Source organism: Danio rerio, chromosome 10, assembly GCF_052040795.2.
Source record: "Danio rerio strain M-AB ecotype USA chromosome 10, GRCz13ab, whole genome shotgun sequence".
In the NCBI taxonomy this organism is placed as follows: Eukaryota; Metazoa; Chordata; class Actinopteri; order Cypriniformes; family Danionidae; genus Danio; species Danio rerio.
This window is the reverse complement of record NC_141030.1, coordinates 32,646,980-32,672,500: the sequence shown is the minus strand read 5'-3', so window position 1 is coordinate 32,672,500 and position 25,521 is coordinate 32,646,980. Positions and strand designations below refer to the sequence as shown.

Here is a 25,521-nt window from a genome sequence, read left to right as displayed (position 1 = left end):
CAGCGTTTAGCTGTAATGAAAGGAAACAGTATTTTACTGTAAAAGGAGCAGGATTTGTATGAAATTCTGTAGTGCAAAGAATAAATTACAGTAATTTACTCTATGTACCATTACAGATATTTACTGTGATAATAAATGGTAAATTACTGTTCAACCATTACTGCCCCATCTACTATCATGCTTTATGTTGCTATTTTATATTTATTTTATCTCTGTGTTTTCTTTGGTTCCTTTTATGTTTTTAACATTGAGTATCAGGAGTCAACCAATGCCACAAAAATATTCACACAGAGCAAAGAAATTGTCACAATAATTTTTATAACTTTGTTTACTTTTTCTATAATTAATCTAATTTAATTGCCTAGTTTGACCTATAGTTAAGATTTTAAATTGCACTTTCAACTGAATATTAGTATTTTGCTAAATAACTAGTAAAAATGTGTTATTAAAAATATATATATATATATCTTAAACAACACGCACATACATTTTTGCAGAGACTCAATGAATTTGTCTGGAAAACTGGCAAGTAAAAGTGCAATTAACAGTATAAAGGCTTTCCTAAATAAATGTATAAATCATGATCTTTGTTGTGTTTTTTATTATTTTTTACTACAGATTTGGAACGACATGAGAATTAGATTATTTATTTATTTATTTTTTTCTATGGATGAAGTTTATATTATTGTATATTTTTATTGTTTTTATTAAACGATATGTGCATAACTGTGATAAATGTAGGCAGTTGCTTTGAAAATATGCTATGTACCAGGGTTGTCAAACTCCTGGAAAGCCACAGCCTAGTAGAATTTAGTTCCAGCCCTGCTTCAACACACTACCTTTAGATTTAGTTTAATCAGGTGTGTTTAATTAGTATAACTGCACTGTTGCTCTGTAGATTGTGCAGTAAATAACTGTAAAAAATGATTTAGGCATCACCAAAGGTGTTAGAAAGAGTTTTCAGAAAATGCTGGCCCTTTAAGAGAGCCAGGTGTTTGATTTGTTTACTGTTGAGTGTGCTCTATTTTCTGTCTACCAATTCAGATGTTGAGTCTGATATGTTTTAGGCTTAAATAAGAATCTTAAATGAGTAAGTAAAATGTGTTCAAATGTTTTTGAGGGTTTATAAAATAAGGCTGTGTTTTAAGTTATATTGATGTTATCTTGAACTGTGTACTTGAAAGCTACATTGTTAGCTAGTTAGCCTCTCCACGTATAATTTCTTACATTACTTTTGTTTAAGTATATGTATTTATTTTATATTGCACACTGCCATAATGTACAGATGCTAACAGTTGTATGTATCTTTCTGGCAACTAAGCCAAAATTAAATTTCATCATCTCAGTAATGTAACATGTGCACATCATCACAGGGAATCACAAAAACATGATACACATAGCCATCCACACACAAAAGCTCCACTGTCCGGTCCCAGGTTGTGAGTTTATTGCTAAGTATTTTTCAGAGCAGTATTTCCATCTACTGTAAATTCTAACATGTTCAGTTTACTTAAAAAAAGTTTGGAAACCGATTGCCTTATTTTTGCAATATAAACTTACAAGGAAATCTTAAGTTAAGTTTAATTATTGCCTTGAAGTAAGAAAACTAAAAATTATAAAGTAAACTAACTGTTAAAAATTAAGTAAGTTTAATAGAAAATTCTAGTTAACATACTTGTCATTATTTAGTAATCTTACTTAGGGTTTTATAGTAAGATTACTTTAATAACTCTATTTAACTAATACTGTTCTACCATGTTCAGTTAACATCTTGAATGCTAGTAGTCTCAACATTGTTTTAATCCAACATTTTAAGTAATGTCAACTAAAGAAACTACGTGCAATCGGTTTCCACATTTTCTTCAATTAAACTGAACATAAAATATGTAGTTCAACCTACAAGTAATGACATTATACAGGTCTTAAATGTAAACATTTTATTTGACAAAATTAGCAGAATTTCACAATACACTTGTGATATTTTAGTATCACAATACACTTGTACACAATACAGTTTTGTAAAAACCTGTTGTAAAGTGCTGTAATATACTGTAAACAGCAATACAGACAAAAAATATAATAAACATGTTCAACCCTAAAACACAAGTTTTCGAAAAGGTTTGAAAATCTATCAAAAAAACTTTAAATACTTGACACTTGGAAAAAAGATACTTGAACTAGTGTAATTAAACATGCCATTGCACCAGCACCTTAAACATGGCAGCATATAGACACTCACAGAGGAACAGATATTAAGCTTTAAAGCTAATTTGTTAGACTGTGTAGTTTAGATTTTCCTACAGAAAATATCACATTAGTGTGGTCAAAAGTATTGAGTTTGGTATCAATCAATACTGAAATATTAAAAATATCCATTTTCCACCAGCATTTGAGTGCTACTGAGCTCGTTCTTAAACACCATTGATTGGCCACTGTGTTCACATGCTCAACAGAAATGACTGTGATTGGCTGTGACTGTCAAAGGTTTACCATTTTTCACTGAGTCCAAACAAAGTTACACAGACACTGAAGTGTTTCAAAGCCATGTCGATAGCTGATTTGTTTAGAAGCTAACATATAAGCTATCTGGTAATGAATCGACTGATCGACAGTGCTTTGAAGTTATCCAGTGTCTTTGTATCTTTGCACCTGGTGAACAGTGGTGAAGTGTGGTAAAAATAATGACCTTCAAAGCCAATCAGTCATATCTACTGAGCATGTGAACACAATGGCCAATCAGTTCTTGCAATGTTAGTGGGAAATGGATGGACTTTTTTTTTTATTTATTTCAGTACCGATTAGTACCAAACTCAATACTTTTGACAACCCTATAAATCACAATACACTTTTTTGGTAAAAAAAAAAAAAAAAGTGTTTTAAACACCAAAATGCTGCAGTCCTAAATGTAACACTGCAAACAGCAACATGTTAAAAAGCAACACTTTGTAATTAAACATGCCATTATACCTGAACCTTTAAACAAAGCACAGCAGTATTTAGGCACTCGCCGAATAAAACACATTACGCTTCCCTCCCAGCAAAAGCAACACACGTTGAACAAATTCAAATGCATTGCTCAAAGTCTTTGGGTAGTCCAAATTCAGTGTGTAAATCAAAGCAAAAAAAGAGACATACTGCATGTGGCAAAGTCCATAACCACTTTTCCTTCCAGTATAAAGGCCCACATTGCATCCATAATGAGGTTCTTTAGACATCTTCACACACGACAGTCAGCAGGCCAACATCTTCTGCACTGAAGTCCGACTCTACAATTACATCCTATGAATAGAGAAAGAAAAATAAGTAAAGTTTGATATTCTAAATGGCACTAATAAAGCCTGTAGTGGCCAGGAGACCAAAAGCAGAGGTGAAAAAAATACAATTCCTTGTGCTTAATTTAGTAACACTTTAGTAGGAACCAATTACCCTATTAACTAGTTGCTTATTAGCATGACTATTTGTGTTTATAGTACATTTTACATTCAAATGCTTCTTATAAGAAGGCCTTGCTATGGTGCTCCTTCTTCAATGTAGACCAACACGATGGATTTGCCTGTACTGCTTCTACTAGGCTTGTTATAATAGTGGAATTTATTACCAATCCATAGTAATTTTAAAAACATCCATTTCCTGCTAACATTTGAGCATTGTTGAGTGTCATTTCTGTTAAGCATGTGAACAGAATGGCAAAACAGTGCTGTTTAAAAATGTGCTCAAAAGTGCTTAAAATGTTAGCAGGAAATTTGCTGCTTAAAATTGCAGCAGAGATTGGTACTAAATTCCAGTATCTTGAACATGATACTATTCTAAAGGAACAATACATTTTTTTAATTAAAGAAACACTGTAATGTAATGAAACAAACTGCAGTAAAAGTACTTTTAAAACATTTTCAAGAAATTAAATGCAAATGTGTGAGAGACCAATTGGTGCTACATAATCAATATAAATATTTTGTAGGGAAAACTTAATAAATTGGGAACCGATTCATAAATGCATTTGGTTTTGCTAGATTAAAGCAGTGAGTCAAGTTTGCATTATTTAGCACACTTTTTAAAAATGTATTAATAACTATTTTTTAATAAGAAAATTGATGTTTTAGTATGGCTTTTAGAACAAGGGTGAAGCCATCTACAATCCCACAGCAGGTGACTTCACAGGGTTGGTTATGATACGGAGCATCTTTGACTTTGTGGCTTTTAACACTATCTTTTTACATCTTAATCCAGCAGGTTCTTTCAACTGAAATTATATTTCTCTCAACATATTACAGAGGTATTACACTTATTAAGATTTTTTTTTTCAAGCTAATCTTCCTCCTTTTCAAAAAAAGTGTGATTAAAAATTAAAGAAATGCATTCATTACTTCACTGGCCTATGAAGCTAACTGACCCTGTGACGGCACAAGCTGCTGTATTTGCAACATAGCAATGCTCTTGCTCCAAAGGCCATAATATAACATCCCTCTTACTTTCAAATACTTACATTAAATGCATTTGTTTTATTTTTATAAAATTGAAAATTTTTATTAATAAGTGAAGTAAACTGGAATGACTGCTTCATTTCCAGTCTAAGAAAGCAGAAACAATAATACTACTTACAAAACACATCCTGAAAATTTCTTTAGACTCATCCCTCTAAAGGACTGAAAGACCCCGGAGAACTGCTGCCAGATGACCTTGAAAAAGTAAAGACAGGTAGACATGCATTATAGCCCAATGAAAACATCAAATGCAATTTATTGCAATCAAATGCAAATTATGATTCAAAGATGATGTCACAAAAATAGCTTTGAATTAACATGTTGAAAATTTCTTCTAGTTTTCTTCTGCAATTTTCTCCTGTTTTTTTTTTTTTTTATTTCAATCAAACGAGCAGTGTGTGTCCAATGCAGCGTACAACTTGGATCTCACATTTCTTCCTGATATTCGATTGAATTCTGCAAAGATCCAATCAAAACATTATTAGTCATTAATAACATTCAAAAACACAAATTCACAAAATCACACAAAGTTTTGAAAAGAAAACAAACCTTCTGCAGCACTTGCATCAGCTGGTGTTTCCTCTATGACTTCCTTCTGGATGTCACTGTTGTGCACAAAAACGTAAAGTGTTACTGACATGGCTAAGCGAAATTCTAAAACAAAAAACAGAAATCAGAAACACATGCAATGATACAATGCAATGCCATTTAGCAACAGATGTTACACTTTAACATGACATAGTTAAATGTTCTTGAATAATAAAAGCTGCCAAATACTCCCGGCGCCTGTCATCAAAAGCATGAGCTATACTTGTCACCAAACAGTAATAAACACAACCCCCGATTAAATATAATCATGGCATTGTTGCTGGTGTGCCTTACTTTTATGCGCATTAAAAGTGGAATAAATATTTGTCTCAATTGATGTCTTTAAAAGGACACTGAACTTTCTGACTAGGGTTGCACGGTTTACCGGTACTATGGTAGTATCGTGATACTATGGCTCCAAGATACTGGCGGTGCCACTGTAGTTTGTAAACGGTAGTATTGTCATTAACAGTCTGCCTACAATACATAAAGCTGCATGTGAAAAAGTCACTAAAATACTTACACGATTCAGCAACAATAGATCATTGTATTTTAATAGTCTATGGAGCCTTCTAAGGTTGTAAAACTGTAGAATTTGCGCCTTTTATAGTAGCCTATTGCATATTTTGTGATGGTTCATTTTGAATCGGAATTCGTTTATTTCTGTTCCTGTCAATATGATATAATAGCTACAACAACCGTGACAATCTATTAAAAAGAATGACTCATAAAGTGAAATTTTGAATTACTTTGGATTCTTATCCGATAATAAGTGTGAAAAAAGTATGATAGATGAAAAACATAAAATAGCAACAGGAAACATGCTCTTTTCTTTATGTATCTTTATTTTAATGTATTTTTTTGCTGGAATGAATACATTTTAGGTGAAGAGATATGCAAATACTTTTTTCAACAATAAGGGAATTATTTAAATTCAAGTAGGCCTATAATAACATATACAATATATTATTTCTGACATTTTTCTTTATTTCATGGATTTAAGTTATGAATTACAGTATTGCAATACTACTTGGTATCACCATACTTCAGCTGGTATAGTATTGTAACATAAATTAATGGTTTCACAACACAACAACCCTATTTCTAACTAGTCCTCAGATGATTATTCAAATGGACAAAATATTCGGACTATTCTTGATCATGCAGTTCTTTGCTGAGAATTTTGTTAAATGTACTTTTAATGCATTAAACGATTTAAAATTACCCTGACACTTAGTATGGAGACAAGGTAACGTTAATAGAACAATTCATGAATATGTTCTATGGCTTGTGCGGTATTGTTCAAAAAGTTTTCTTTGATGTGTAAGTGCAAAACTTACATTTCCACTGCATATCAGCTCACAAACTGGTAGTCTGAAATAAAAAATAAATAAAGGGTATAATGATATTACAAACCAAATATGCCACAATACTCTAATGGTGTGCTACATTTAAACAACCTTGTAATTGTTCAAATTTATTTGCCCTAAATTGTTAAAAATTAGTGAAACCTTCTTTAAAAATGCAAAACAACAGGTTTAACAAAGCCTGTTTCTTTACAGAAAGTTTGCTTATAACAAAGGCTTGTTGATGCCTTTGTGTGATATTGAGCAAACAAAGGGATGTTTCTGTGCTTGGTTGTACGAGTTATACCACTTCATCATTAACGTTATCCATCACACATATTCAGTCGCGTCTGGTCAGATTTATTTGTCATTACAGCAATACAAAACACTCAATAATGTAACGGCAACACTGGAATAAACCTTCAAAACGGCATAAAGAAAAGACAAATAGCATATAAAACAAATAAATGAGTTAATTAAATATCTCTCGCATTTTCATAAGTTTAACTTTAAGTTTCATAGGTATTGTTAGCATAAGCACACTTTAGCATCATGTGTAAATATGTATCTGCCTCATACAGTGACACGAATCGTAATCGCATCGAAATCCTAAATTACCTACGACACTCACGGGTCCATTTTGAGCTGAAACTGCTTTATAATGTTCTAAAAGCCTCGGCGGGTTAAAACTGCTGCTGCCCCGGCGATCATGGAGAAAAAAACGACTGGTCTGGTCATGAGCCGCTCGCTGACGCCGGACCGAATCACAGCTTATCTCCTCACCTGCTTCCTGCAGGTGATCTCATAAAAGTAAATCTTAAAAAAAAAACACGCATATTTTCGTCACAACAAGCGCCACTAAAGTTCAGCGATAACTAACGTTACTGTATTTGTAATGCGGATAAATAGGTTTCGTTTTCTTTTTTAAAAATGTAGACCTACAGCTATGCGTTAACTTTACATCTATTTGAACGGATCATTGCGCGCGCTCTTGCTCTCTCAGTGCATCATTTAAAATGGCGCGGCCCGCTCTTTTAGAGCATAACGCCCACTTTACAAAGTACTACTAACTTTACAAATTATTAATAGTTATTAAAAAGGACTAAGCAGCTAAAAATAGCTTATCTAGTAAAGTAGACAGTATTGCAAATAACGTGCAGTGGTCAAAACGTTTAGTCACAACATCATGGGCTATTAATTACTTCACAAAACAGCACACAATTTCACAAAGTGCAGGAAATAAACAGATTACTGATACTATACAAATAAAATCAAAGTAGTAATTAAAACGAAAAGTTTACCTTGATTTACAGCAGTACATCTTCTCAATATGAAATCCTGTCCTTCAATGGCAGTGCTGGGTGGCGGTTGGTTGTGACTCGGGATGGGGGATGGGAAATCACCACCCAGTACGCATGCGTAACAGCATGGCTTAGCCATTATAAGCAATTTTACTCAAATTACATTAGTTATGGGAACTTTATACCTTACTATGTCAGCAACACTAATGCATTTCTAGCAAACTCAACAATTAGCTTAAAATTAAGTAAACACACTAGAATTTTGATAGTAAGGAATACTATTCGCATTTACAGTTTTGAAACAATAAAAAAGTTTGTTGTCATGAGATAATTATAACAATAAAAGATTGGATCCTTTGGTTTTTCGGTGTTGCCAACTTTATTTTTGTTTTCTATAATTATTTTAAACTTTTTGAGATTTGACAGAGCTTTTAATTATTTAAAACTTTAAAATTTAAAATAATTATTTTGTGTTTTTTGCTGTTCAGTTTTTTTTTTTTTTTGCATGGTCAGCATTGAGGAGAGAGTAACACATTTCACTGCAGCAGTTTGTGTGTGTGTGCGTGTGTGTGTTTATTGGATATGTGATTGTGATAAATGTTAGCAGTTGCTTTAAAAGTATGCTATATACCAGGGGTGCTTAATCCTGTTCCTGGAGATCTACCTTCCTGCAGATTTCAGTTGCTATCCATATCAAACACACCTAAACCAATTAATTAGGACCTGAACACCACGTGATAATTACAGGCAGGTGTGTTTGATATGGGTAGCAACTGAAATCTGCAGGAACGTAGATCTCCAGGAACAGGATTAAGCACCCCTGCTATATACCATGGGTATACCATCAAACTCCAAGTTACTGGAGAACTGCAGGGCAGCAGAGTTTAGTTCCCACCCTTCTTTAACATTACCTGTAGATTTCTAACAAGCCTTAATTAGTTTTATCAGGTGCGTTTAATTAGAGTTACAGCTTAAAGTCCCGGTCACACTGCACTTTCCTCCCTTTAGACTTCCATTCATACGCATGTGAATGCTGCAGACCTGGAATGCATGCTCATGCGACAAATTTTACAGTTTGCAGCATTGGAAAGTTCAAGCTTGGAGAACTCTGAACTGTGAAATCACATCATGTGATTGCTTGAGACTAATCAAAGATCAAACCATGACCTCTCTGAACAAAAATTATGGACCAGTTGCTTGCTTTTTCAATCTCTAAATATTTTGTTTAATCCCACTCCTTTTCGCAGAGCCATATGACAGAATTTTGCATGCTTAAACGTTAGTTTGACTGCAGCCTTGCTGTGCAGACCTGTGGCTCTCAGTAATATGTAAGATGATATTTATATCTGCTGATTTCTTAATTTTGGTTTACAATTTCTGTTTTATATTTGTTTGCTGCCAAAACAGTAAAATAAATTTGTCAGAATTTACAACTTAATTAATTTAAAGAATTAATAAAAGGCAAGAATACAAATTAATTTTAGTAACACCTTGACATACTATTGTGTATGCAGTATAATGCTGTGAGTTGTAACACTACAGTACAGTAATTAACTGTACACAGTTTCCAGTTAGTTACCACTACTGCTCTATTACAGTGATTAACTGGCAACACTGTTGCCAGCTATTCACTGCAATGGTTCGGTTACAGTAAACAACTGGCAACACTGTTGCCAGCCACTCACTGTAATGGTTCAGTTTCAGTAATTAACTGGCAACACTGTTGCCAGTTACTTACTGTAACCAAACTTTTACAGTGAGTAGCTGGCAACAGTGTTGCCAGTGTTCTACTGTAAAAAAGCCTGGTAAGGTCTAACAGTGTTACAAATAGATGGCTAATTTTTATGTCATTGACACTTTTGGCACTTTTTTCGAGTCTTTTCATTGGTTTTGTTTTTCCTGTAAATTTTATTCAATAAATACCGCACCGTGCCATTCATACCGAGGTATTATCGTTCCGTGAAATTCTGATACCGTTACATCCCTAATGTATACACATACATACATACACATACACACACACACACACACACACAGTTCTGTCTGATTCTCGAATCTGTTTGGCTGAAAGCAGTGCGATATTCTTCAATATCAGAACTCCAACAGCCTCCTCACCCATTACTCCACCCACATAGAGTGACAGCAGATCAATAAACTCACTACACAGTCTGACAAATATTGAATACAAAATGTACTTTTAAGGCTTTTTAGGTGAGAATGTAGTTGGAGATTTTAGAGATACAGCGCCATTCACAAGATGGTGACAGAGACCTCATAAGCCCTAAGAGGAGAAAACTCCATCGTAATTTTAAACTACAGCTGATCAAATCATTATGAAACTGGTAAGTGACTTTAAGTTGATCTTAATCGTTTGTATGTAGTGCTGTATTTATACCCTATATTTGTAGTGTATTGAGTGTGAGATGGGACTCGCATATTAGGAATGTACATATTTTGTGTTGGCCACTTATTGTATAACCCTCAGTACTTTTGCTTTGCTATCGATTTTCTAATGAGTCTCCTGTTTTCGCTACTGCAGACAAAGTTCAGTAAACAGAAACAAAGAAAAAATGCCTGCATGTGTTTAGCATTTTTCCTTATTGCAAACACAGCAGTAATCTAATAGTGTTTGCACTGCATTCATTTTTTTCGGGTTAATTATTGTGATCTTTCGATTGCAACAAAAAACTGATAGATATCTCTGTAGACTGATTGCATTTCATACCGTTCAGCCTTATAATCTTAAAATGTGAGCAAAATCACCTGTTTTGTCATACTTTTAGACATTATGCTAGAGAATCATTCAAATCAAATACTAGCTCTAAATTAACGTTTGTGAAGTAGCAATGGTTTCTGCTGTTGTGAAGTCAGCTGCAGATGTGAATGAATGGCAAAAGAAAGTAGTTCCTCAGAGTTTTTTAGACTCTCCGTGTTAGATTTTTTTAATATACATATAGTATATACTGTATATTAAATCTTATATAGAAAGTCATTTATTAATTTATTAATTTGCTTAGCATGACTGAAACATTTGCCCTTTTTTTCAGGTTTGGGTCTTCATATCGCTGAAGTGCATAAAGAACCAAAGTAATTTTACATTCATGTCATCGGAAAAACATTTTTTTCCCACTGAGCTTATTACAGATCAATAACTTCTGCAGAAAAAAATAAATAATCATTTATGGTTTGTTGGTTCAAAAAATTACTCTTACACTGCAGGAAGAACTATGGGCGTAAACGTCAGGCTTCACTGTGCAGAATGACAGCAACATGTCAAAGCAAAGGTTCATCGGTCATACTAAAGAGCTCTTCCGTTCAGGAGAGCAGTGGTGACCTTTAGAAACATTGAACCTTATTCACACGCTCTGGCTCTCTCTGCCACATATGGCACATCAGCTGAAAGCACATTAGAGTGCATTAATTTACCTGACAGAGAAACAAACATAGAATTAAGGAGGGAGAGAGTGAGAGTGGAAGGTGGAAATGACCTTTGGAGGCATCTGACTTAGACAGGGAAAACATACCCATTCAAACACGCCCACTGTTGACCATAACTACATTTAACCCTCTCGAAGTGGTCGAAGATGGCTAAAGTATGAGAGAATGATAGAAAATGGAGCTGTTCCATATGGTTTAGTGCTTAATTTCCTTGGGTTGGAGAAAGTACAGTAATTGCTAGTGGTTAAAAAAAAAATCATAATAATAACAAAAGATTAGTAAAGACAAAGATGCTTTTTAATACCTTTACTATACTTTTTTTTTAAAGATATTCACTTATAATAATAGTCCATAAGTTAGTGTTTTTACTACATTAATCATATTCAACATTAACTAATGCATTTTTAAAATTCCAATCTTGTGCTTGTTAACATTAGTTAATGCACAGTAAGTTAAAAAACTAACATGAAATAACGTTAACTTAATAAAATTAAGCAATGTTAACAAAGATGAATAAATACAGTAATAAATGCATTACTAATTGTTTGTACATGTTAGTAAACATACATTAACATTAATGAACTAATTATTAAAGTGTTATCAAAACCCCTTTACCCCCCCCCCTTTTTTTTAACAATTTCACATTTGTATTGTGCTCTTTATTGCAAATACACATTTTGAAAAAGTTTTGTTCAAAATGAATGTTCAATGATACATTGTTTTAAAATATTGTACTTGTGACATCTTGATATATTTGTCACAGAAGGGGTGGAACTCAGGTAAGTAAGTGCCAATGTGCATGTATGCAGGCAGGTATGCATGTAATGATTATAATCTGTGAGTATGATGTAGTATTATGCAGACAGAAACCAGGTTATAGTCTATGGCAGGATGACAATGGACACAAGAACCGATTATGACAACCAGGACTGAAGGGTTTGTCCTCTGACGTTGTAATGCAGGAGATGATGACAGGGATGTTCAGTTGCATAACTCATTAGTATTCGGGTGACAATGAGTATGTTTACATGGACACCAATAATCTGATTTTAATACAAATAAGACAATACCCTGATTAGGAGTCTACCAAGTGAACAACAAATTTTGATTAATCTGACTAAAGTCATAATCGAACTGAACAAAAATCGGATTGAGATTAGTGTCGGACACAGTGCAGTACAGACATGTAAACAAAATGTAAACCTTAATCAAACTATTACCGTTGCGTAGTACTTTTTCAAGCATTTTACAAGAGTAAAATGCTTAACCTCTTACTCTCCTTAACCTCTTACTGTTCCTATTGCCTATAGAATAAAAAAAAAAACACACGTGTCAAGCCATGAGAACCGAACACCGTGTTAAAACACTGAGGTATGTATTGAACCGTGGGGTAACTGTATTGTTGCATTCCTAGTATATGCATGTAGTGTCCTAAATAGAATACGAATGTTTTTTTTACAAAGCGGAAATTCAAACCGTTTCCCTGTTGATGTTTGATGGTTGCCAAATTAGTGAAATAAATGACCAAACTACCAAATAATACCAGCCATGAGTATAACTGCACTCACCATTGTGAGACGGTAAAATCACTCTTGTAGGAGAATTTTGTTTTCACAATTCAAGATAAAGTTATCCAACATCAGTGCCTGATAGCTCCGCCCCTTCTGCTACGCTTGCAAAGCTGTGGCCGTTGAGTGCATGAAGTGGCCAACATTACATATGTACAGTACAATAGGTTATATACCAGTAATTAATTAGGGTTCATCACTAGCACTCACATAAAAACGTTTTGAAAGCTGTGAATATTGTTCATAATGTTTTTCCATGACATTAGTGCCATTTGTGTAATTACTTTTTGACTACAAATACTGTTCAGTGGGCTGTATTTCAGAGCCCAATACATCTTTTTCAAAAGCATATTTAATAATTGATACATTTGCTTTATTGTTTCTGTTCGCGTTCCATCATCAGCACTGTTAATGGGAAAAAGGGAAAGCAGGACGATTTATTGGATTAGACGTAAAAAAAAAAGAGAGAGTGAAGATTCATAATAGAGCGAAAAGGAACGGATGGGATTTTCACTCTCTTTTGCTCTGTGAGAGTGGCTCAGCATTGCTTAAAGTGTGGCTGCAGTTATAACCAGATTAGGCAACAGATTATGCCTGGGTCACGGGAAAGTCACAACATAGAGGTCTGAACCGGAGCAGTGGCCCGCTATGGTAAAAATGAGCTGACTCCATGAAACACAACGACCTTCAATACATTTTTCTGCACCCAGTCTCGCTCCACAGGATTTGTTGCGGCTTTCAACAGAAACCAAACCAATACAGCAGAACAACAAACACTTCAGTCACAAACAACACAAGTGCTGAGAAAAATTGAGAGCCCAAGCTTCAGATTCTCATCTAAAGAAAAAGGATTATTGGAAGTTCAAAATGAATTTGACACCAAAGGCATCCATTGAAATCAAAATTCTAGAAATTGTACTCGATTCTTTTGTGGAAGAAAAAAAGCACAGGAAATCAAAAGGTAGCTGAACTTTTTTAGCAATACAAAGAAAGATACAATGAGGCAGGGTAACACAATTACAGTATTTAATTAAGAATTTCAATTCAACAGGTTTTGTAAGACAGGTAAGAAATAAGAAACTTAAAAACACTGACATTCTATGCAAAAATAGTGACATGAACAATCTGCAAATTATCTAACAACACCAATTAAAGTAATATATGTAATATTAAAATTACAAAAAAAGAAAAATTTTGTAATTTAAATTTTTTTTTAAATATATAAAAATGAAAACTGTTACATGGTATTTATTCCTGTGTGTGTGTGCTGGCACGCGTGATTTTGGTGGATTATTTGGCAGAATTTCTCATTTTACATTTCAGAATTCTTATTTTAGTGTTAGTATTTTTCCATAGCATTATGGTAGAATATAATATTTTATAGGTAATAGGTAATTTTATAGGTAATATATTTTTTTTCTTCAAATTGCTAAAACGCACAAACCCATACTTCAGACACTTTCTAAACTCTTAACCCAGACTCTCACCTTCAAAACACAATTGGCCAAACGGATAATTTTTTTTTTAAACATACATTTTATTAAGTATCTACTAACTCTTCATTTCAAAATAGAGCACATCTTTCTCTGCACACACTAAGTTTACCAAAAGTCTGGAAATCTGATTCAAAATGAAATGATTCTCTCAAAGAACAACACTTGTTTTTCCTTCACAAGGTACATGAAGTCAATCAAAGTACACCAGACTTCAAAACAAAGCTATTGTTGACATTACAAAAACTGCAGAGACCTTTATGTTTCAGTTTTACAGGTATTTGTGTGCTAAACATGCAATTCACCATTTTAAAACTAAATGTCTTGATTGGGAACTGTATGTCTACATGTGAAGTAATGTTCACACTCAAAACCGTAAAGATCAAATACATTTCGTTTTGTTTTTCCTTTACAGTTTACCGCAGGAGATACAGTAGATAGAAATATGATAGAACAGAAAAGGTTTTACAGTATTGCTTACAGTGAACAAAATATCCATGACTTCTAAACCAAAAAGGCAAAAAGCTCAGATTAAAAGGAGGGATCTAAAAAAAAAGGACAAAATTACTGTTTTTAATCTCTGTGATCTTCTGGGTTAAGCAACATGTTTTCATCAATATCAGAATCAGCTGTAGTTGGCCCAGTTTACCAAACATCAATCAGCTGTGTGTAAATTATTCAATTGTTTCTTTATTATAAGCTGAGATATATTTTTGATATTGATATTGTTTTTGTACCGATATCATTGCAGAAGCAGAGGTTTTTATACTATATCTAAGGTTTGGAATATTTTTTTTGCTATTGTGGGATGTTGGGTGTTAACATTTATAAATACTACAAAAACAATCCATAATTTTGTTAGGAGATCTAGCTTGTCTGTTAAGAAAATTGAAGCACTGTGCATTCATGTCAATGTGTGAATAGTATGGACACAAAAGACCAATGCTGTGCTAATTGTGTTTGGAGTTTTTAAAATGTAACTGGTTGGACAAATGCTGGCTAGTGATTGAAAAAAAAAAAGCTGTCATATTTTTATTGACCAAATATATTGTTTGTTATTGTTTTATTACAGTTTTCATTTTAGTTTAGATGTGATCTCTAGAATATTCAAACTTCACAGTGGAACCAACACATTCAACTGTCCCCAATAGGCTGGTCGTCTATAAGAGACAAATATTAGATTAGATTCAATAATATAAGAGAAAAAGGAATAATGTGGAATAACAACACAGCTGAAATTACTCAGCAGTTCAGTGCAGAACAGGGTAAGGATCTCTATCTCAACATATATAGTGTCTTGCACATTTGAGAGAATTTGAACTGAAAGCCCTGCAGTGACCAAACTTTATCAGCAAAAAAAAAAAAAGGTTAGACTAACCTTTTCTACGGAGTATATTGTGTGGACAGAAGATTGCTTCAAAGTTCACTTCAGTGATGAAGGCAAGTTTTATGGGAACATTATGTTTGTTGTCAAACTAGTGAAGTCACTGAAAGGTGAAGTGTTGTGATTTGGAGGTTGTTTTCTGCTGCCGGAGTTCAGCTACATGGCAGAGGGAATGCAAATGTTTATCAGAAGCACCATGTGGTTCCATTCCTGCATTCATTTGCACAAAGTGGATGGTTTTTGCTGAAGTGCCATAGTAATTTCGTAAACACTGTTCTACTATGGTATAGCTTGCCACAATGAACATTTATTGAGCTTAAATTATTTATTTAATGATTTATTATCAAACTTTGATCAACAATATACATTTTCAACATCTATATATGTTGTTTTACACTAAACAGTTTACTGTAAATGGATTAGCAGTTAAAAAAGTTAGAAGTTTTTTGTATTAAGTGGTTAATTTATTTATTTATTTATTTATTTATTTATTTATTTATTTATTTATTTATCCATTCATTTATGCTTTTGAATTGCTTTATCGGATTTTTATCTTTTTTCCAACTACTTTTAACCTTGAAAAGTTTGAAAAAGTAACTTTTATTAACATTTTTAATAATCTAATGTGATATATTGTCTGGGTTGGTGTATAATACGTACAAAAACCTTGAAATATTTGTTCTCCATATATTATTTCTTATACATTATATTATTTTAAAAGACTAAAATATCAATCAATAAAACACTTTGTTAAACTGCAGAGTTGAATTTTTAACATCAGAAGATGACAAAGCAGAGATCAAGGTCCCATAATGCAATATAGACAACTGTAAATAAGCAGTAAACACTTGTGATTCACAAAATAGGGAAACTGTTAAATAAACAGTATATAAAACATATCATATGAATATGACTACATTCAGTATAAATGACAAATATACATAGACAACATAACAGATTAAAACTTCTCCAGCAAACAGTTCCTTTTTGTCCTGTTGTCGAATTAAAACCAGAGGGTTTTGTAATGACACAAGGGACACCGCATGATGACAATTTTCATTTTTTGGGCAAACTGTGCCTCCAATTTGCTGGAGAGTTTTTAAAGAACACTAGCTCAGCTTTTCAGCTGTGGAGAAAGCACATTAATAACAGATCGAGTTGAGATAATACTTGAGTTAGTGTTGAGAGTGCAGTTCTTGCAGAAGGTTATGGCAGCCTCTTTAGCCCGACTCATTCATTTCTCTCGCTCACTCTTTTCCCCGCTCTCTCCACATAACAGACACAATTACGCGGCCGTTCAGCAGCAGAACTCTGCTCTCTTCCATAAAATTTCATTACCTGCATACTAAGTATTAAGAGCTGCTAGATGATTGCTGTTCTCCCCGCTGAATCAGGCCTGCCAGTCTCAAACCAAATAAATAATAGTAGCTTTTCCCAATAGGCTCCTAATTAAATGGGCAGAGAATTCAGGCAAACTCGCCGTATCTTTCCCCTCCTACAAAAGAGACGCAAGCTGCAACTCTCAGGTCATTGTGACCCTGTCAATTTGGCCAAGATCACATGGAGAGGCAGGTCTAGGCAGTATATAAGCCCTCATACTTGACAAAAAGAAAAGCCAGATATGTTGCCCAGATCTATGGCTTTTATTTGTTCACAGATGGAGCAAAATCAGGCCAGCGAGTCTCTCTCTTTCTCTCTCTCTCTCCCCCTCTGTCCGTCTGTCTCCATCTCCCAATCCATCATGAGAATGAGGAATATTTGTGGCCATTGTCAGCTGGATAATCAGGGGATGTTTATGATCAGTGAAGGGGGAGAGCTGGAGAGGAGGCTATTTATCAAGCAGATCTCTTTCTCTCTCTGTAAACCAACCCACACAGACTCTCTATAGACACTCGCTCCTAGAAAGGGCAGATTCTGGCCCTTCTTTTTAATTAGTCGCCTTCAACAGAAAGAATCCACAGACGTTTGCATCAGACGGCCAAAGCCTTCAATGAAAATTAATACGGCTTCACGCATTGGAGAGCAGCGGGGCGGGTGAGATGAGGTAGTCGAAATTATAAGAAGCTAACTAAATTCACCGCCGAACTCTGGGGAATTGAATTATTCACTTGTGATTGATTGGGAAATGTTTTAATTGCTCTCGTTTTGCCACATGCATGAGCGCCTTGATCTCATCAAATTTACAGCATAGTGCTGCAGCGAGAATTTGGAAATACTAAAAGTCTTGTTGCTGTTCACTGATAGTGGAACATCCTGCTGACAACTTCAGCATCAATTGAATGATTAATAAGATTAGAATATTGACAGGGCTGCTAGCAATATTTTAGTAGCACCATCTCGATTTATTTCTTCCACTTTTCATAATTTTTACAATTTAAATATTAGCTCTACCACCTTGGTGTTATGTAACCAACCGATATAAGCATGAGCAAAATGTGCTGCAGTGGTAAACAAAAGAAACATACTGTATGATAAATGTTATTCTTAATTGAGGTATAACATTGCTAAAGGGTTTTTGTATCAGCTGTTGTTTCATTAAATAAAAGCCTGGTAACACAAATCACAATAACTGTAACAATAATAAATGATAACGATCGTTTTTTATTTATTTTTTTTACATTTGCTTTTCACTTGGCATTACTGCTGGTACATCTGACCAGTGAATCTAGCTTGTGTTGTGCAATCAATCCAACAGTTAACTTTGTTCGTTAACAAAAACAACACCAATTATTTTCCTCGCCATTTTCAAGGAAGGGAACACAAAGACATCAAAACTAGCATGGGATACCTGAGGTAGTTTTTATATTTTAATTTGCAAGCCCATGTTGCACAACATCCATTTGTTTTCCAACAGCATAATGAATTTCCATATAAGTAGTCATTATCTTTGAATAATATTTAAAAATACGAACCATCAACACATTGTCGTCTGTAAATTTTCATATCCAAAGTCTGTTTAACCAGTACATTTCAATGGATTCTAACTCGTTCGTTTTTTAACCGAGGGAAAAAGTCATTCCGAAAGTGATCCCAACAATATTCCTTCTGTTCATCTTTATTGTTATAGCTGTGGTCTGAACTCTGCTGTTGTTTTATATTCAGAAAGACTTTTAGAAGCATGTCTTTATCATTTACTTTTATAGTTATTGTGCTTGGTGTGAACAAAATCTGAAGTAAATGTAATTACACTTTGGAATCTAAATGATCAGTTTTCATAAATAGTGTGAGACTAAAAATCGATGTCAACACTACTGGTGTTTTCAAACTTGCCTTATTTGGTTTGGTTGAATCGCACTAGAGTTCGTTTTCCCTCTTGGTGCTGTTCTTTGGGCAGGTGTGAATGTAGCAATCGCACTCGAGTGCGCACCAAAAGCAGACCAAAAAAAAGAGTACCGAGGGCTCCTTGAAGAGCTGGTCTTGGTACACTTTGGTGAGAACATGATCTTAACTAGAACAGACCGAAACGCAAAAAGTACTGCACCTTTTTGGACTAATCCAGCTGCCGCTTTCCGATGCGCTGTGCAGTATGGGATGTGGAGGAAAAATATTTGTTGCCAGCGCTTTATAAACAATTTTAAATAGAGAGAGAGAGAGGGGAGGGAAACATTATTTAATGAATCTGTTGGTAATATTTGAATCTGTTGGTAATATTTCCCGAAGATGACCATGTCGCAGTTTAGCTAAATTAAGTAATGCCTCCTTTCTGAAGTAACTTGCGATGCGCCTTCGCCATTTGCAATGCATTAAAACATTGTTTTCCAGTCATGGCCGCTCTTCATTCTTGAAATGTATAGTTTGTCTAAAATGATGAATACAAACTAGAACTGACCAGGGATACGATCAGCCAGCACAGTTGTCCCTCCATAGTAAAAAGCGACATGTTGTGTCTGCTATTTTGTTTACTTGCAGGAGTTCCATTGCCATTTTCCTGCACGTTAACTCTGACCAATCGACTAGCAGTTTAGGAGAAACCTTTATTAACATCTGGCCAATGAGTGACAGGGATTTTGTCACATGACAGCATTTTGTTGTTGTTTTTTCAACTGGTTTAGACCAAAGCAGGCAGTGTGGTGTGAAAAGGACCCAAAAAACTGCTACAATGTATCATTTGTTGCCCTTGGTCTAGACCAAATGAACCGAATCAAGATCTGAAAGCACCCTATATACTTGTGTGTGTGTGTATATATATATATATAAGTATAAAGATGACGTCAATAAAATCTCCATGGCAATATGCGTTTTATGACATTGTGCTGTTTAATTCAACCACACATCTAATACATCTAATGAATACTGCAAAAGCCCTGCTACAAACATATGAAAAGTGAGATGGGGGGTTGTAGAGGAGTTGTCCTTGTCACCTGAAAACTGAGGGATGCGTCCGCTCATTTGCATGAATAAAAACAGGGACAATGGCTCCTCTGAATGACTCTTCACATCAATCAACAGCAATGCTTTTGTCTCAGCTATTGTCAGGCTGCTGTCAGCGAGGGCCACGACACTCTAAATGTGAGCAGCCGGTCTGCGCTCTTCTATTTGCATACGGGTTATTGCTATTCTGCGACTCCAGAAGAGATTATAAATAATTTGGCGCGGTCTGTAAGGGCACGTGGATCAGAAGATGTTTAACCAAAAGGAGTCCTGTGGTCTCATTCATTATGGAAATGAAAGGCTAAATTCAGACGCGGAAAGGCTAATGAAGGAACTCTGACATCCCTTGACATGACTTTTAAAAATGGTGCAGTTGTGTGACTCACAGATACAGACGAGAGAGATGAGGAATAAAGATGAGGTATAAAGATTGTGCTCTCATTTTTTATATTCTTTCCTCAGTGTGGTTTCACAGCCGTTTTGGTTCAGAGTTGTTTGCATAAATTTCAACATATGTGAACTCAACAAATGAACTGAGCTGAGGCTCAGGGTATGCGGTTTACATATATCAACTGAGCAAATGTTTTGCATTCACTTCATTTTCATATTTGAATTTAGCTAATACATTATCAACCTAATTACATTGACAATCGTCTGTCGACTGAGACGTCAAACAGAATTTTTGACTTTGTGGTCGTTAAAAATCCCATGCCACTTCTTGTAAAGAGTAGGGGTGTAACCTCTTTGTCCTGGCCAAATTCCTTTCATTGGCCCTTACCGATCATAGCCTCTCAAATATCCCAACAATAGCTGGTGTGTGTGAACACTAGAGGTGTAAATCTACACTGGTCTCACGGTTCGGTTATGATTATATCAGATATGCGCTTGTGTCTGTATCCAGAGATAACGGTGTAATAGCTGAGAGAAGAGGAAAGTCTCGCCAACAGGTCAGAGGTCCACAGTGAGAGAGAAAGAGAGAGAAATGGAGTTTACTTTCATTTTCTCAATCGCAGTGAAATAGGGGCTTCTGCTGTTAAGTAACAGTGAAAGACTTCCAGCAAACACACAAGCAGTGAATTGTGCACAGTTCCTGCATTTTTAAGTAGCTGGAGTATTTTAATTACTCGCCCTCGCCTCCTATAGTAAGCTACCGCGACAGTGCATACGAGATAAATGACGTCAGTACGTGATAACCAGTTATGATTACTACTGAACCGGTACTGAATTGTCCAGATCAGCATCATGGAGCACCGAAGAAACAATACATTTTGTCACCCCTAGTGGGCGCACTGGTGCCTGTGGCTGCGGCAGCATCATCCAAGTGGATGCTGCACACTGGTGGTGGTGTGAAGAAACCTCTCCCCTCCTCATGATTATGAAGCGCATTGTGTCATACACAATAAATACCCTATATAAATACACTACACAATTACAATTCCATGAATTTATTGTGAAAATAAATAAATTACAATTTTTGTACTGCTCTGCAATCCATTAACAACTTTTCTTCTGAACTGAAAATACAAATATTGTCAGATGAATGGATGGATGAATGGATAAATCAATTTTGAAATCAAGTGGATGGATGATTGGATGGATGAATGCATGGATCAAGTTTGAAATCAAGTGGATGGATGGATGGAATCAAGTTTGGAATCAAGGGATGGATGGATGTATGGACGAAGTGAAGTTTGGAACAAAGGGATGGATGGATGGAGTGAAGTTTGGAATCAAGGTATGGAATGGATGAATGAATGAATGGATGGAAGAAATCAAGTTTTGAATCAAGGGATGGATGGATGGATGGATGGACATATAGAATCAAGTTTTGAATAAAGTGATGGATGGACAGTTGGAATCAAGCTTGGAATCAAGGAATGAGATGGATGAAATCAAGTTTAGAATAAAGGGATTGGATGGATGGAATCAAGTTTTGAATCAAGGGGTGGGTGGATGGAATCCAGTTTTGAATCAAGGGATGGATGGATGGATGGAATCAAGTTTTGAATCAAGGGATGGATGGATGGGATCAAGTTTTGAATCAAGGGATAGATGGATGGATGGAATCAAGTTTTGAATCAAGGGATTGGTGGATGGATGAAATCAAGTTTTGAATCAAAGGATGGATGGATGGATGGATGGATGGATGGATGGATGGATGGATGGATGGATGGATGGAGGGAAGTTTGGAATCAAGGGATGGGATGGATGGATGGATGGAAGAAATCGAGTTTAAAGTCAAGGGATGGGATGAATGAATGGATGGATTTATAGCATGCATTATTTAAAACACAAGAAAACATGTGAAATAAACAAAAATGTCAAGAAAAATGCTATTAAATATGTTAAAGCCCAAACCCCAAACATCAGCTTAGAGTTGCCTCATTTTGAAGGACACTGGGTTAAACATGTAAGAAGGCTGAAGGGTGACACACACACACACACACACACACACACACACACACACACACACACACACGTTTCTTGCTCTGCTGCTGTCGGTGCGACTCTATCATCCCGGGCCAAAGAGAGTGGAAGCAGCAGGCGGCTTATTGCTGAGTAAAATTCAATAGGGGCATAATGATGTCTCACAGCCACAGCCAGAGGTGGGCTGATAATAACTGCTGCTGGAAACGTGCATCATCATTCTCTTCACGGCAGAGAGGGGATCTTTCTCTCTTCGCTTCACTCGTTTTCTTTTCAGCCAAGAGACTGATATGCCAATCACGGTCCTAGTAGGAGCCCAGTCATCACACAGAGCAGCGCTGCAATTAAACATGACTCACACTCTCGAAAAACGACTGCCCGCACCGATACGAAGAAATAAACACACTCATTATTCAGTTCATTAATCAGAGAATTAGCAACCGTGGATCGGAGTAAAGCAGGTTGGGTTAACTTCTTTGAAAGTACAGTAAGCGTTATCGTAACCTCTCTCATTTAATGAAGCCGATTCTGAAAGTGCATCACGCTGACAGCAGAATGCAGTTGAAGCAGATATGAGATATGGATTTCTAGCATGATGAGCAGCAGCACATAAACAGCGGTTTTGATATTCAAAGAGAAACAATTTTTTGACAGATTCTTGAGGAATTGTTGATTATTTATTCCAATTAATCAGCAGGATCTGATCTGTTATTCAGCTTTTGCAGTTAGTTACTGAGTTAAACCTATTTTAATTAACAAATAATACAAAGAAATCACTTCAGCTTTTTAATAATACCTATTTTAATGAGCTAACTAAATAAATCTAGTTTTAAATATGCCTGAAAACAAGCACTTGAGGTACGATTCTAATTCGTATATTATTTAATTTGGATATACAGTATGAGGCATATTTAACTTGTGACCCATGCAACCAAACACATTTCCACAGCCCACTGCAGTTCTCAAATGAAACTGCTATTTGTGGCAGGTTGACAACTTACTCAGAAGCAAGATTGCTAACTATATGTATAGAAGAAATGGCCAATTATTTGAATAAACATAGCATGTGCATAACAGGTCACTAAGTCCAGTGAGACTCAGGCTGGCACTCTTTAAGAAAACATAAAAACCAAAATTCACCAAAAGCAGAATAAGGAGCAATCTGGGAATAGGCAGAGGGGGTTAAAATCTGCGAAGACTTGCCCCGTTCATGCACAAAATCTTAGTTTTAGATTTGACCACATGCAACTGTGACCTTGTTGGTTGTAACTTCATGTTAATGACTAACCAAAAACTGCAACATGCACATCACTCTCAACCTGACAAAATGCCTACAGTACCATAGAAACATGCATCTATAGCCATTCATCACTTGCCGCTTCTAAAATAAGTGTCTTAATAATCTGTCCTTGTGGCTTCTTTGAGTGAGATAATTACCCATTTTTATATTTTTTCTTACATATATCCATTTTGCGGGAGTTACATGAATAATTTTAAGCATCCACAACCTGCACAAACATGAGTACCACGAACATGGTTTCATAGAGTTCATGATTTCATTGAGTGTAGGTCTCAAATTCAGACAAGCAGTCAATACCAGCAAAAAGCTGCATCATTGGACCTATTGACAGCCATGTATTTAGCAAATGTAATGTTTATTAAATCTACCTGCAAAATTGAAGTGACACATATAGTAAGCACTTATTTGTTTCTCATTTTTTAGTTTTAATCAGATTTTGACTAGAGATTGTTATATACACTGACCAGCCACAGTCCAACTGCTTGTTAAAGCAAATGTCTAATCAGCCAATCACATGACAGCAACTCAATGCATGTAGGCATGGTCAAGACGATCTGCTGCAGTTCAAACCAAGCTCATAATGGGGAAGAAAAGTGATTTAAGTGACTTTGATCATGGCATGGTTATTGGTGCCAGATCTCAATCCAATAGACCAGTGGTTCTCAAACTTTTTTTATCAAGTACCACCTCAGAAAAAAATTGTCTCTCCAAGTACCACCAAAAATGAGCAGTATTGAAATACAGTAGCGTAGTAGGCTCAGTAAAGCGGCTACAACTCTGCTCAGATAAAAAACGTGGCAGATTACCTCAGAAATATAGGCTAAATGTCATATATGGCATATTATATACATCATTTTTGATAAATTTTGAAATATATGTAGCATGTACATGACATATTTCATTTCTACGCATACCACTAGAAGGAAGCCTGCGTACCACTAGTGGTACACGTACCACAGTTTGAGAACCACTGCAATAGACCAATGTACTCAAATTACCTCGATTCCCAAATGATATTTGGGATGTGGTGGAATGGGAGATTCACATCATGGATGTGCAACCGACAAATCTGCAGCGACTGCATGATGCTATCCTGTCAATATTGACCAAACACTTGGAGCAATATTTCCAGTACCTTGTTGAATATATGCCACAAAGGATAAGGGCAGTCCTGAAGGCAAAATGGGATCCAACCCAGTACTAGTAAAGTGTACCTAACAAAGTGGCCGGTGAGTGTATATTAACAACATTTTTGGTTATTTTATTTAATAACAGCAGGTACTTCTCCTGCGAGACCAGCATGGCCCTCGAGCAGTCAGGAGATATTTAATTGTCACTTTTACTGTTTTCACAGTGCTTTTTTAATCTAGTAAATCCAATTCCTTGAAGAGTAACAGAGACATCCTAATTGTTTCTAAACTTTAGACTAGTATTTTGATGTGTTCGTGCAGGGGTGACTAGTTTTGGCATAAAATCCAGCCTTCTGCTCAGAGTGTGTGGTCTATTCATCTCTGACACACTAGATATGTCCCCGTGTCTGCCGGTAAAGAGACATCTTTCTACCACCATCTATCAGTCTAATGGATATTACTGACACCAGGACAAGGTGGACAGCAAAAGAGACACTTCATCTTCAGAGATTGAGAGAGAGGGAGGCAAAGAGAGAGAGAGAACGTGGAAAAAAATACAGCTTTACACAACACCACCAAATCTCATCCCAGCAGTGTGAGAAATCCCGCACCGGATAATTTCATGATTACCTTTTCTCTTCAAAAGAGGCCGATGGCTGTGAAGAGCTTGAAGAGCTGCAAATGTTTACATAAT

General features: G+C 35.5%; 1 long non-coding RNA gene across 1 annotated transcript; it reads right to left on the bottom strand.

Moving 5' to 3' along the window:
- Positions 1–4,778: 4,778 nt before the first annotated feature.
- On the bottom strand, positions 4,779–7,187 carry LOC147842114 (uncharacterized). The gene is made up of 4 exons (XR_015501274.2): positions 7,047–7,187; positions 6,410–6,443; positions 5,031–5,086; positions 4,779–4,937 (listed from the first exon to the last, which is right to left on the bottom strand). It is a non-coding gene; the product is annotated as an uncharacterized LOC147842114 (long non-coding RNA).
- Between the last annotated feature and the right edge of the window lie 18,334 nt (positions 7,188–25,521).